The following is a 14,682-nucleotide window of genomic DNA, read 5'->3' as shown; positions in this document are numbered from 1 at the left end:
GATGGCGGTGTAGATATTTCCATGTTTATATAGATGGTGGTGTAGATATTACCATGTTTATACAGATAGCGGTCTAGATATTTCCATGTTTATACAGAACGTGGTGAAGATATTTCCATGTTTATACAGATCGCGGTGTAGATATTTCCATGTTTATACTGATCGCTGTGTAGATATTTCCATGTTTATACAGATAGCGGTGTAGATATTTCCATGTATGTACACATGGGTGTGTAGATATTTCCATGTTTACACAGATGGCGGTGTAGATATTTGCATGTTTATACAGATAACTTTGAAAGAATTTTCATGTTTATACAGATGGCGGTGTAGATATTTCGATGTTTATAGAGATAGCAGTGGAGATATTTCCATGTTTATAAAGATAGCGGTGTAGATATTTCCACGTTTATACTGATCGTGGTGTAGATATTTCCATTTTTATAGAGATGGCAGTGTAGATATTTCCATGTTCATAGAGATAGCGGTGTATATATTTCCATATTTATACAGATAACGGTGCAGAAATTTCCATCTTTATACAGACAGCGTTGTAAATATTTTCATGATTATACAGATCACGGTGTAGATATTTCCATGTTTCTAGAGATAGCGGTGTAGATATTTCCATGTTTATACAGATAGGGGTGTAGATATTTCCATGTTTATAGAGATGGCGGTGTAGATATTTCCATGTTTATACAGATCACGGTGTAGATATTTGCTTGTTTATAAAAATAACGGTTTAGTTATTTCCATGTTTATACAGATAGCGGTGTAGATATTTCCATGTTTATGCAGATGGCTGTGTAGATATTTCCATGTTTATACAGATGGCTGTGTAGATATTTCCATGTTTATACAGATGACTTTGTAGTTATTTCCATGTTTATACAGATGGCGGTGTAGATATTTCCTTGTTTATAGAGATAGCTGTGTAGATATTTCCATGTTTATACAGGTAGCTGTGTAGATATTTCCACGTTTATAAAGATCGCGGTGTAGATATTTCCATGTTTATACAGATCGCGGTGTAGATATTTCCATGTTTATATAGATAGCGGTGTAGATATTTCCATGTTTTTACAGATATCGGTGTAGATAATTCCATGTTTACACAGATTGCCGTGTAGATATTTCCATCTTTCTACAGATGGCCATGTAGATATTTCCATGTTTATATAGATGGCGGTGTAGATATTTCCATGTTTATATAGATGGTGGTGTAGATATTACCATGTTTATACAGATAGCGGTGTAGATATTTCCATGTATGTACAGATCGTGGTGAAGATATTTCCATGTTTATACAGATCGCGGTGTAGATATTTCCATGTTTGTACAGATCGCGGTGTAGATATTTCCATGTTTATACAGATAGCGATGAAGATATTTCCATGTTTATACAGATAGCGGTGTAGTTATTTCCATGTTTAGAGAGATAGCGGTGTAGGTATTTCCATCTTTATACACATAGTGGTGTAGATATTTCCATGTTTATATAGATGGCGTTGTAGATATTACCATGTTTATACCGATAGCGGTGTTGGTATTTCCACGTTTATACAGATAGCGATGTAGATATTTCCATGTTTATGCAGCTCTCGGTGCAGATATTTATATCTTTATAAAGATGGCATTGTAGATATTTCCTTGTTCACACAGATGGCGATGTAGATGTTTCCATGTTTATACAGATGGCGGAGTAGTTAGTTCCATGTTTATGGAGATGGCAGTGTGGATATTTTCATGTTTATAGAGATGGCGGTGTAGATATTTCTATGTTTATGGAGATAGCAGTGTAGATATTTACATGTTTATACAGATGGCTGTGTAGATATTTCCATGTGTATACAGATGGCATTTTAGATATTCCCATGTTTATACAGATGACTGTATAGGTATTTCGTTGTTTTTACAGATGGCAGTGCAGATATTTCCATGTTTATAGAGATAGCGGTGTAGATATTTCCATGTTTGTACAGATGGCTGTGTTGATATTTCCATCTATACACAGATGGCCGTGTAGATATTTCCATGTTTATACAGATGGCAGCGTAGATATTTCCATGGACATGCAGATGGCGGTGTAGATATTTCCATGTTTATACAGATAGCGGTGTAGATATTTCCATGTTTACACAGATGGTGGTGTAGATATTTCCGTGTTTATACACATGGCGGAGTAGATACTTCCATCTTTATGGAGATGGCAGTGTAGATATTTTCATGTGTATAGAGACGGCGGTGTAGATATTTCCATATTTATAGAGATAGCGGTGTAGATATTTCCATCTTTCTAGAGATGGCCGTGTAGATATTTCCATATTTATACAGATGTCTGTGTAGATATTTCCACGTGTATACAGATGGTATTGTAGGGACTTCCATGTTTATACATATGGTGGTGTAGATATTTCCATGTTTATTCAGATGACTGTGTAGTTATTTCCATGTATTTACACATGACAGTGTATATATTTCAATGTTTATAGAGATGTCGCTGTAGATATTTCCATGTTTAAACAGATACCGGTGTAGATATTTCCATGTTTATACAGACCGCAGTGTAGATATTTCCATGTTTATAGAGATAGCAGTGTGGAAATTTCCATGTTTGTACAGATGGCGGTTTTGATGTTTCCATCTATACACAGATTGCCGTGTAGGTATTTCCATGTGTATAAAGATGGCATTGTAGATATTTCCATGTTTATAGAGATGGCGGTGCAGATATTTCCATGTTCCTAGAGATAGCGGTGTTGATTTTTCCATGTTTATATAGATAGCGGTGTGGATATTTCCATGTTTATACAGATAGGGGTGTAGATATTTCCATGTTTATAGAGATGGCGGTGTAGATATATCCATGTTTATACAGATCACGGTGTAGATATTTGCTTGTTTATAAAAATAACGGTTTAGTTATTTCCATGTTTATACAGATAGCGGTGTAGATATTTCCATGTATATGCAGATGGCTGTGTAGATATTTCCATGTTTATACAGATGGCTGTGTAGATATTTCCATGTTTATACAGAAGACTTTGTAGTTATTTCCATGTTTATACAGATGGCGGTTTAGATATTTCCATGTTTATAGAGATAGCTGTGTAGATATTTCCATGTTTATACAGATAGCTGTGTAGATATTTCCATGTTTATAAAGATCGCGGTGTAGATATTTCCATGTTAATACAGATTGCGGTGTAGATATTTCCATGTTTATATAGATAGCGGTGTAGATATTTCCATGTTTTTACAGATATCGGTGTAGATATTTCCATGTTAATACAGATAGCTGTGTAGATATTTCCATGTTTATACAGATAGCGGTGTAAATATTTCCATGTTTATACAGATCACGGTGTAGATATTTCCATGTTTATACAGATAGCGTTGCAGATATTTCCATGTTTGTACAGATGGCGGTGTTGGTATTTCCATCTATACACAGATGACCGTGTAGATATTTCCATGTTTATACAGATGCCGGTGCAGATATTTCTATGGATATGTAGATGGTGGTGTAGATATTTCCATGTATATACAGATAGCGCTGTAGTTATTTCCATGTTTATATAGAGAGCGGTGTAGACATTTCCATGTATGTACACATGACGGTGTAGATATTTCCATGTTTATACAGATGGCGGTGTAGATATTTCCATGATTATACAGATAACTTTGTAAGTATTTCCATGTTTTTACAGATGGCGGTTTAGATATTTCGATGTTTATAGAGATAGCAATGGAGATATTTCCATGTTTTTACAGATAGCGGTGTAGATATTTCCATGTTTATACTGATCGCTTTGTAGATATTTCCATGTTTATAGAGATGGCGGTGTAGATATTTCCATTTTCATAGAGATAGCGGTGTTGATTATTCCATGTTTATACAGATAGCTGTGTGGATATTTCCATGTTTATACAGATAGGGGTGTAGATATTTCCATGTTTATAGAGATGGCGGTGTAGATATTTCCATGTTTATACAGATCATGGTGTAGATATTTCCATGTTTATACAGATCGCGGTGTTGACATTACCATGTTTATAGGGATAGCGGTGAAAATATTTCCACATTTATAACTAGCGGTGTAGTTATTTCCATGTTTCTGCAGATAGCTGTGTATATTTTTCCATGTATATACAGATGGCTGTGTAGGTATTTCCATGTTTATGCAGATGGCTGCTTAGGTATTGCCATGTTTATACAGATGGCTGTGTAGATATTTCCATGTTTATACAGATAACTTTCTATGTATTTCCATGTTTATACAGATGGCGGTGTAGGTATTTCCATGTTTACAGAGATCGCTGTGTAGATATTTCCATGTTTATACAGATAGCGGTGTATATATTTCCATGTTTATACAGATAGCGGTGTAGATATTTCCATGTTTATAGAGATAGAGGTGAAGGTATTTCCATGTTTATAGACATAGCGGTGTAGATATTTCCATGTTTATATAGATGGCGTTGTAGATATTTCCATGTTTATACCGATAGCGGTGTTGGTATTTCCACGTTTATACAGATAGCGATGTACATGTTTCCATGTTTATGCAGCTTGCAGTGCAGATATTTATATCTTTATTCAGATGGCATTGTAGATATTTCCTTATTCACAGAGATGGCGGTGTAGATGTTTCCATGTTTATACAGATGGCGGAGTAGTTAGTTCCATCTTTATGGTGATGGCAGTGTAGATATTTTCATGTTTATAGAGATGGCGGTGTAGATATTTCCATATTTATAGAGATAGCGGTGTAGATATTTCCATCTTCCTACAGATGGCAGTGTAAATATTTCCATGTTTATACAGATGGCGGTGTAGATATTTCCATACTTATACAGATGTCTGTGTAGATATTTCCATGTGTATACAGATGGTATTGTAGCTATTTCCATGTTTATACAGATGGTGGTGTAGATATTTCCATGTTTATTCAGATGACTGTGTAGATATTTCCATGTTTTTACAGATGGCAGTATAGATATTTCAATGTTTATAGAGATGGCGCTGTATATATTTCCATGTTTATACAGATAACGGTGGAGATATTTCCATGTTTATACAGAGAGCAGTGGAGATATTTCCATGTTTATACACATAGCGGTGTACATATTTCCATGTTTATAGAGACAGCGGTATAGGTATTTCCATGTTTATACAGATAGCAGTGCAGATATTTCCATGTTTACACAGATGCCTTTGTAGATATTTCCATATTTTTACAGAGGGCTGTGTAGATATTTCTAAGTTTATACAGATGGCAGTGTAGATATTTAAATGTTCCTACACATGACTGTGTAGTTATTTCCATGTTTATACAGATGTCTTTGTAGATATTTCCATGTATATAGAGATAGCGGTGCAGATATTTCCATGTTTATACAGATAGCGGTGTAGATATTTCCATGTTTATACAGACCGCAGTGTAGATATTTCCGTGATTATAGAGATAGCAGTGTAGATATTTCCATGTTTGTACAGATGGCGGTGTTGATGTTTCCATCTATACACAGATTGCCGTGTAGGTATTTCCATGTGTATACAGATAGAATTTTAGATATTTCCATGTTTATACAGATGTTGGTGTAGATATTCCCATGTTTACACAGATGGCTGTATAGGTATTTCCTTGTGTATGCAGATGGCGGTGTAGATATTTCCATATATATACATACAATTGTGTAGAAATTTCCATGTTTATACAGATAGCGTTGTAAATATTTCCATGTTTATACAGATCTCGGTGTAGATATTTCCATGTTTATAGAGATAGCGGTGTAGATATTTCCATGTTTATAGAGATAGCGGAGTAGGTATTTCCATGTTTATACAGACCACGGTGTAGATATTTCCATGTTTAAACAGATAGCGGTGCAGATATTTCCATGTTTGTACAGATGGCGATGTTGATATTTCCATCTATACACAGATGACCGTGTAGATATTTCCATGTTTATACAGATGGCGGCACAGATATTCCTATGGATATGTAGATGGTGGTGTAGATATTTCCATGGATATACAGACATCGCTGTACTTATTTCCATGTTTATATAGAGAGCGGTGTAGATATTTCCATGTATGTACACATGGCTTTGAAGATATTTCCATGTTTATACAGATGGCGGTGTAGATATTGCCATGTTTATACAGATAACTTTGTATGTATTTCCATGTTTATACAGATGGCTGTGTAGATATTTCGATGTTTATAGAGATAGCAGTGGAGATATTTCCATGTTTATACAGATAGCGGTGTAGATATTTCCATGTTTATACTGATCGTGGTGTAGATATTTCCATGTTTATAGAGATGGCAGTGTAGATATTTCCATGTTCATAGAGATAGCGGTGTTGATTTTTCCATGTTTATAGAGATAGCGGTGTGGATATTTCCATGTTTATACAGATAGGGGTGTAGATATTTCCATGTTTTTACATATATCGGTGTAGATATTTCCATGTTTACACCGATTGCAGTGAAGATATTTCCATCTTTCTACCGATGGCATTGTAGATATTTTCATGTTTATACAGATGGCGGCATAGATATTTCCATGTTTATATAGATGGTGGTGTAGATATTACCATGTTTATACAGATAGCGGTGTAGATATTTCCATGTTTATACAGATCGCGGTGAAGATATTTCCATGTTTATAAAGATCGCAGTGTAGATATTTCCATGTTTATACAGATCGTGGTGTAGATATTTTCATGTTTATTGAGATAGCGGTGTAGGTATTTCCATGTTTATAGACATAGCGGTGTAGGTATTTCCATGTTTTTATTGAAGGCGTTGTAGATATTTCAATGTTTATACAGATATCGGTGTTGGTATTTCCACGTTTATACAAATAGCGATGTTGATATTTCCATGTTTATACCGCTCGCGATGCAGATATTTATATCTTTATACAGATGGCATTGTAGATATTTCCTTATTCACACAGATGGCGGTGTAGATGTTTCCGTCTATACACAGATTGCCGTCTAGGTATTTCCATGTGTATACAGATGGCATTGTAGGTATTTCCATGTTTATACAGATGGTGGTTTAGATATTTCCATGTTTACACAGATGACTGTATAGGTATTTCCATGTTTATACAGATGGTGGTGTAGATATTTCCATCTTTATAGAGAAAGCGGTGTATATATTTCCATATTTATACAGATAACGGAGTAGAAATTTCCATGTTTATACAGATATCGGTGTAAATATTTCCATGTTTATACAGATCGTGGTGTAGATATTTCCATGTTTATACAGATACCGGTGTAGATATTTCCATGTTTATAGAGACAGCGGTGTAGGTATTTCCATGTTTATACAGATAGCGGTGCAGATATTTCCAGGTTTACACAGATGCCTTTGCAGATATTTCCATATTTATACAGAGGGCTGTGTAGATATTTCTATGTTTATACAGATGGCAGTGTAGATATTTAAATGTTCCTACACATGACTGTGTAGGTATTTCCATATTTATACAGATGTCTTTGTAGATATTTCCATGTTTATAGAGATAGCGATGTAGATATTTCCATGTTTATACAGATAGCGGTGTAGATATTTCCATGTTTATACAGACCGCGGTGTAGATCTTTCCAAGTTTATACAGATAGCGGTGCAGTTATTTCCATGTTTGTACAGATTGCGTTGTTGATATTTCCATCTATACACAGATGACCGTGTAGATATTTCCATGTTTATACAGATGGCGGTGCAGATATTTCCATGGAAATGTAGATGGCGGTGTAGATATTTCCATGTTTATACAGATACCGGTGTAGTTATTTCCATGTTTATATAGATAATGGTGTCGATATTTCCATGTATATACCCCTGGCTCTGTAGATATTTCCATGTTTATACAGATGGCGGTGTAGATATTTCCATGTTTATACAGATAACTTTGTAAGTATTTCCTTGTTTATACAGATGGCGGTGTACTAATTTCGATGTTTATAGAGATAGCAGTGGAGATATTTCCATGTTTATACAGATAGCGGTGTAGATATTTCCACGTTTATACTGATCGTGGTGTAGATATTTCCATGTTTATAGAGATGGCGGTGTAGATATTTCCTTGTTCATAGAGATAGCGGTGTTGATTTCTCCATGTTTATAGAGATAGCGGTGTGGATATTTCCATGTTTATACAGATAGGGGTGTAGATTTTTCCATGTTTTTACAGATATCGGTTTAGATATTTCCATGTTTACACAGATTGCGGTGTAGACATTTCCATCTTTCTACAGATGGCATTGTAGATATTTCCATGTTTATACAGATGGCGGTGTAGATATTTCCATTTTTATATAGATGGTGGTGTAGATATTACCATGTTTATACAGATAGCGATGTAGATATTTCCATGTTTATACAGATCGTGGTGAAGATATTTCCATGTTTATACAGATCGCGGTGTAGATATTTCCATGTTTATACGGATCGCGGTGTAGATATTTCCATGTTTATACAGATAGCGGTGTAGATATTTCCATGTTTTTACAGATATCAGTGTAGATATTTCCATGTTTACACAGATTGCGGTGTAGATATTTCCATCTTTCTACAGTTGGCATTGTAGATATTTCCATGTTTATACAGATGGCGGTGTAGATATTTCCATGTTTATATAGATGGTTGTGCAGATATTACCATGTTTATACAGATAGCGCTGTAGATATTTCCATGTTTATACAGATCGTGGTGAAGATATTTCCATGTTTATACAGATCGCGGTGTAGACATTTCCATGTTTATACAGATCGCGGTGTAGATATTTCCATGTTTATACAGATACCGGTGTAGATATTTCCATGTATGTACATATGGGTGTGTAGATATTTCCATGTTAACACAGATGGCGGTGTTCATATTTGCATGTTTATACAGATAACTTTGAAAGTATTTCCATGTTTATACAGATGGCGGTGTAGATATTTCGATGTTTATAGAGATAGCAGTGGAGATATTTCCATGTTTATGAAGATAGCGGTGTAGATATTTCCATGTTTATACTGATAGTGGTGTAGATATTTCCATGTTTATAGAGATGGCGGTGCAGATATTTCCATGTTCATAGAGATAGCGGTGTTGATATTTCCATGTTTATAGAGATAGCGGTGTGGATATTTCCATGTTTATACAGATAGGGGTGTAGATATTTCCATGTTTATAGAGATGGCGGTATAGATATTTCCATCTTTATGCAGATCACGGTGTAGATATTTGCTTGTTTATAAAAATAGCGGTGTACTTATTTCCATATTGATACTGATATCGATGTAGATATTTCCATGTATATACAGATGGCTGTGTAGATATTTCCATGTTTATACAGATGGCTGTGTGGATATTTCCATGTGTATACAGATGGCATTGTAGATATTTCCATGTTTATACAGATGACTGTAAAGGTACTTCCATGTTTTTACGGATGGCAGTGCAGATATTTCCATGTTTATAGAGATAGCGGTGTAGATATTTATATGTTTGTATAGATGGAGGTGTTGATATTTCCATCTATACACAGATGGCCGTTTAGATATTGCCATGTTTGTACAGATGGCGGCGTAGATATTTCCATGGACATGCTGATGGCGGTGTAGATATTTCCATGTTTATACAGATAGCGGTGTAGATATTTCCATGTTTACACAGATGGTGGTGTAGATATTTCCGTGTTTATACACATGGCGGAGTAGATATTTCCATATTTATGGAGATGGCAGTGGAAATATTTTCATGTTTATAGAGATGGCGGTGTAGATATTTCCATATTTATAGAGATAGCGGTGTAGATATTTCCATCTTTCTACAGATGGCAGTGTAGATATTTCCATGTTTATACAGATGGCCGTGTAGATATTTCCATATTTATACAGATGTCTGTGTAGATATTTCCATGTGTATACAGATGGTATTGTAGATACTTCCATGTTTATACATATGGTGCTTTAGATATTTCCATGTTTATTCAGATGACTGTGTAGATATTTCCATGTTTTTACAGATGGCAGTGTAGATATTTCAATGTTTATAGAGATGGCGCTGTAGATATTTCCATGTTTAAACAGATACCGGTGTAGATATTTCCATGTTTATACAGACCGCAGTGTAGATATTTCCATGTTTATAGATATAGCAGTGAAGATATTTCCATGTTTGTACAGATGGCGATGCTGATGTTTCCATCTGTACACAGATTGCCGTGTGGGTATTTCCAGGTGTATACAGATGGCATTGAAGATATTTCCATGTTTATACAAATGGTGGTGTAGATATTTCCATGTTTACACAGATGACTTTGTAGGTTTTTCCATGTTTATACAGATGGCGGTGTAGATATTTCCATGTTTATAGAGATAGCTGTGTAGATATTTCCATGTTTATACTGATAGCGTTGTAGATATTTCCATGTTTATACAGATAGCGGTGTAGATATTTCCATATTTACACAGATAACGGTGTAGAAATTTCCATGTTTATACAGATAGCGGTGTAGATATTTCCATGTTAATGTAGATAGCGGTGTAGATATTTCCATGTTTTTACAGATAACGGTGTAGATATTTCCATGTTTACACAGATTGCCGTGTAGATATTTCCATCTTTCTACAGATGGCATTGTAGATATTTCCATGTTTATATAGATGGCGGTGTAGATATTTCCGTGTTTATAAAGATGGTGGTGTAGATATTACCATGTTTATACAGATAGCAGTGTAGATATTTCCATGTATATACAGATCGTGGTGAAGATATTTCCATGTTTATACAGATATCGATGAAGATATTTCCATGTTTATACAGATAGCGGTGTAGTTATTTCCATGTTTATAGAGATAGCGGTGTAGGTATTTCCATGTTTATAGACATAGCGGTGTAGATATTTCCATATTTATATAGATGGCGTTGTAGATATTACCATGTTTATACCGATAGCGGTGTTGGTATTTCCACGTTTATACAGATAGCGATGTAGATATTTCCATGTTTATGCAGCTCACGGTGCAGATATTTATATCTTTATAAAGATGGCATTGTAGATATTTCCTTGTTCACTCAGATGGCGATGTAGATGTTTCCATGTTTATACAGATGGCGGAGTAGTTATTTCCATGTTTATGGAGACGGCAGTGTAGATATTTTCATGTTTGTAGAGATGGCGGTGTAGATATTTCTATGTTTATAGAGATAGCAGTGTAGATATTTACATGTTTATACAGATGGCTGTGTAGATATTTCCATGTGTATACAGATGGCATTTTAGATATTTCCATGTTTATACACATGACTGTATAGGTATTTCCATGTTTTTACAGATGGCAGTGCAGATATTTCCATGTTTATAGAGATAGCGGTGTAGATATTTCCATGTTTGTACAGATGGCGGTTTTGATGTTTCCATCTATACACAGATTGCCGTGTAGGTATTTCCATGTGTATACAGATGGCATTGTAGATATTTCCATGTTTATACAGATGGCGGTGTAGATATTTCCATGTTTATAGAGATAGCGGTGTAGATATTTCCATATTTATACAGATAACGGTGTAGAAATTTCCATCTTTATACAGATAGCGGTGTAAATATTTCCATGTTTATACAGATCACGGTGTAGATATTTCCATGTTTATACAGATAGCGGTGTAGATATTTTCATGTTTATACAGATAGTGTTGTAAATATTTCCATGTTTATACAGACTGCGGTGTAGATATTTCCATGGTTATACAGATAGCAGTGCAGATATTTCCATGTTTGTACAGATGGCGGTGTTGATACTTCCATCTATACACAGATGACCATGTAGTTATTTCCATGTTTATACAGATGGCGGCGCAGGTATTTCCATGGATATGTAGATGGCGGTGTAGATATTTCCATGTTTATACAAATAGCGGTGAAGTTATTTCCATGTTTATATTGATAGCGGTGTAGATATTTCCATGTATATACACATGGCTGTGTAGATATTTCCATGTTTATACAGATGGCGGTGTAGATATTTCCATGTTTATACAGATAACTTTGTAAGTATTTCCATGTTTATACAGATGGCGGTGTAGATATTTCGATGTTTATAGAGATAGCAGTGGAGATATTTCCATGTTTATACAGATAGCAGTGTAGATATTTCCATGTTTATACTGATCGTGGTGTAGATATTTCCATGTTTATAGAGATGGCGGTGCAGATATTTCCATGTTCATAGAGATAGCGGTGTTGATATTTCCATGTTTATAGAGATAGCGGTGTGGATATTTCCATGTTTATACAGATAGGGGTGTAGATATTTCCATGTTTATAGAGATGGCGGTGTAGATATTTCCATGTTTATACAGATCACGGTGTAGATATTTGCTTGTTTATAAAAATAGCGGTGTAGTTATTTCCATATTTATACAGATAGCGGTGTAGATATTTCCATGTATATACAGATGGCTGTGTAGATATTTCCATGTTTTTACAGATGGCTGTGTAGATATTTCCATGTTTATACAGATGAGTTTGTAGTTATTTCCATGTTTATACAGATGGCGGTGTAGATATTTCCATGTTTATAGAGATAGCTGTGTAGATATTTCCATGTTTATCCAGATAGCGTTGTAGATATTTCCATGTTTATACAGATGACTGTAAAGTTATTTCCATGTTTTTACAGATGGCAGTGCAGATATTTCCATGTTTATGGAGATAGCGGTGTAGATATTTCCAAGTATATACAGATCGTGGTGAAGATGTTTCCATGTTTATACAGATCGCGTTGTAGATATTTCCATGTTTGTACAGATCGCGGTGTAGATATTTCCATGTTTATACAGATAGCGATGTAGATATTTCCATGTTTATACAGATAGCGGTGTAGTTATTTCCATGTTTATAGAGATAGCGGTGTAGGTATTTCCATGTTTATAGACATAGCCGTGTAGATATTTCCATGTTTTTATAGATGGCGTTGTAGATATTTCCATGTTTATACCGATAGCGGTGTTGCTATTTCCACGTTTATACAGATAGCGATGTAGGTATTTCCTTGTTTATGCAGCTCGCGGTGCAGATATTTATATCTTTATAAAGATGGCATTGAAGATATTTCCTTGTTCACCCAGATGTCGGTGTAGATGTTTCCATGTTTATACAGATGGCGGAGTAGTTAGTTCCATGTTTATGGAGATGGCAGTGTAGATATTTTCATGTTTATAGAGATGGCGGTGTAGATATTTCCATGTTAATAGAGATAGCAGTGTAGATATTTACATGTTTATACAGATGGCTGTGTAGATATTTCCATGTGTATACAGATGGCATTGTAGATATTTCCATGTTTACACAGATGACTGTACAGGTATTTCCATGTTTTTACAGATGGCAGTGCAGATATTTCCATGTTTATAGAGATAGCGGTGTAGATATTTCCATGTTTGTACAGATGGCGGTGTTGGTATTTCCATCTATACACAGATGGCCGTGTAGATATTTCCATGTTTATACAGTTGGCGGCGTAGATATTTCCATGGACATGCAGATGGCGGTGTAGTTATTTCCATGTTTATACAGATAGCGGTGTAGATATTTCCATGTTTACACAGATGGTGGTGTAGGTATTTCCGTGTTTATACACATGGCGGAGTAGACAATTCCATCTTTATGGAGATGGCAGTGTAGATATCTTCATGTTGATAGAGATGGCGGTGTAGATATTTCCATATTTATAGAGATTGCGGTGTAGGTATTTCCATCTTTCTACAGATAACAGTGTAGATATTTCCATGTTTATACAGATGGCGGTGTAGATATTTCCTTATTTATACAGATGTCTGTGTAGATGTTTCCATGTGTATACAGATGGTATTGTAGCTATTTCCATGTTTATACAGATGGTGGTGTAGATATTTCCATGTATATTCAGATGACTGTGTAGATATTTTCATGTTTTTACAGATGGCAGTGTAGATATTTCAATGTTTATAGAGATGGAGCTGTAGATATTTCCATGTTTATACAGATAACGGTGGAGATATTTTCATGTTTATACAGACAGCAGTGGAGATATTTCCATGTTTTTCACATAGCGGTGCAGATATTTCCATGTTTATACAGATGCCTATGCAGATATTTCCATATTTATACAGAGGGCTGTGTAGATATTTCTATGTTTATACAGATGGCAGTGAAGATATTTCCATGTTCCTACACATGACTGTGTAGGTATTTCCATGTTTATACAGATGGCTTTGTAGTTATTTCCATGTGTATAGAGATAGCTGTGCAGATATTTCCATGTTTATACAGATAGCGGTGTATATATTTCCATGTTTATACAGATCGTGGGGTAGATATTTCCATGTATATAAAGATACCGGTGTAGATATTTCCATGTTTATACAGACCGCAGAGTAGATATTTCCATGTTTATAGAGATAGCAGTGAAGTTATTTCCATGTTTGTACAGATGGCGGTGTTGATGTTTCCATCTATACACAGATTGCTGTCTAGGTATTTCCATGTGTATACAGATTGCATTGTAGGTATTTCCATGTTTATAGAGATGGTGGTTTAGATATTTCCATGTTTACACAGATGACTGTATAGGTATTTCCATGTTTATACAGATGGTGGTGTAGATATTTCCATCTTTAT

Source organism: Pan paniscus, chromosome 5 (genome assembly GCF_029289425.2).
Source record: "Pan paniscus chromosome 5, NHGRI_mPanPan1-v2.0_pri, whole genome shotgun sequence".
Lineage (NCBI taxonomy): Eukaryota > Metazoa > Chordata > Mammalia > Primates > Hominidae > Pan > Pan paniscus.
This window is presented reverse-complemented; position numbering follows the sequence as displayed.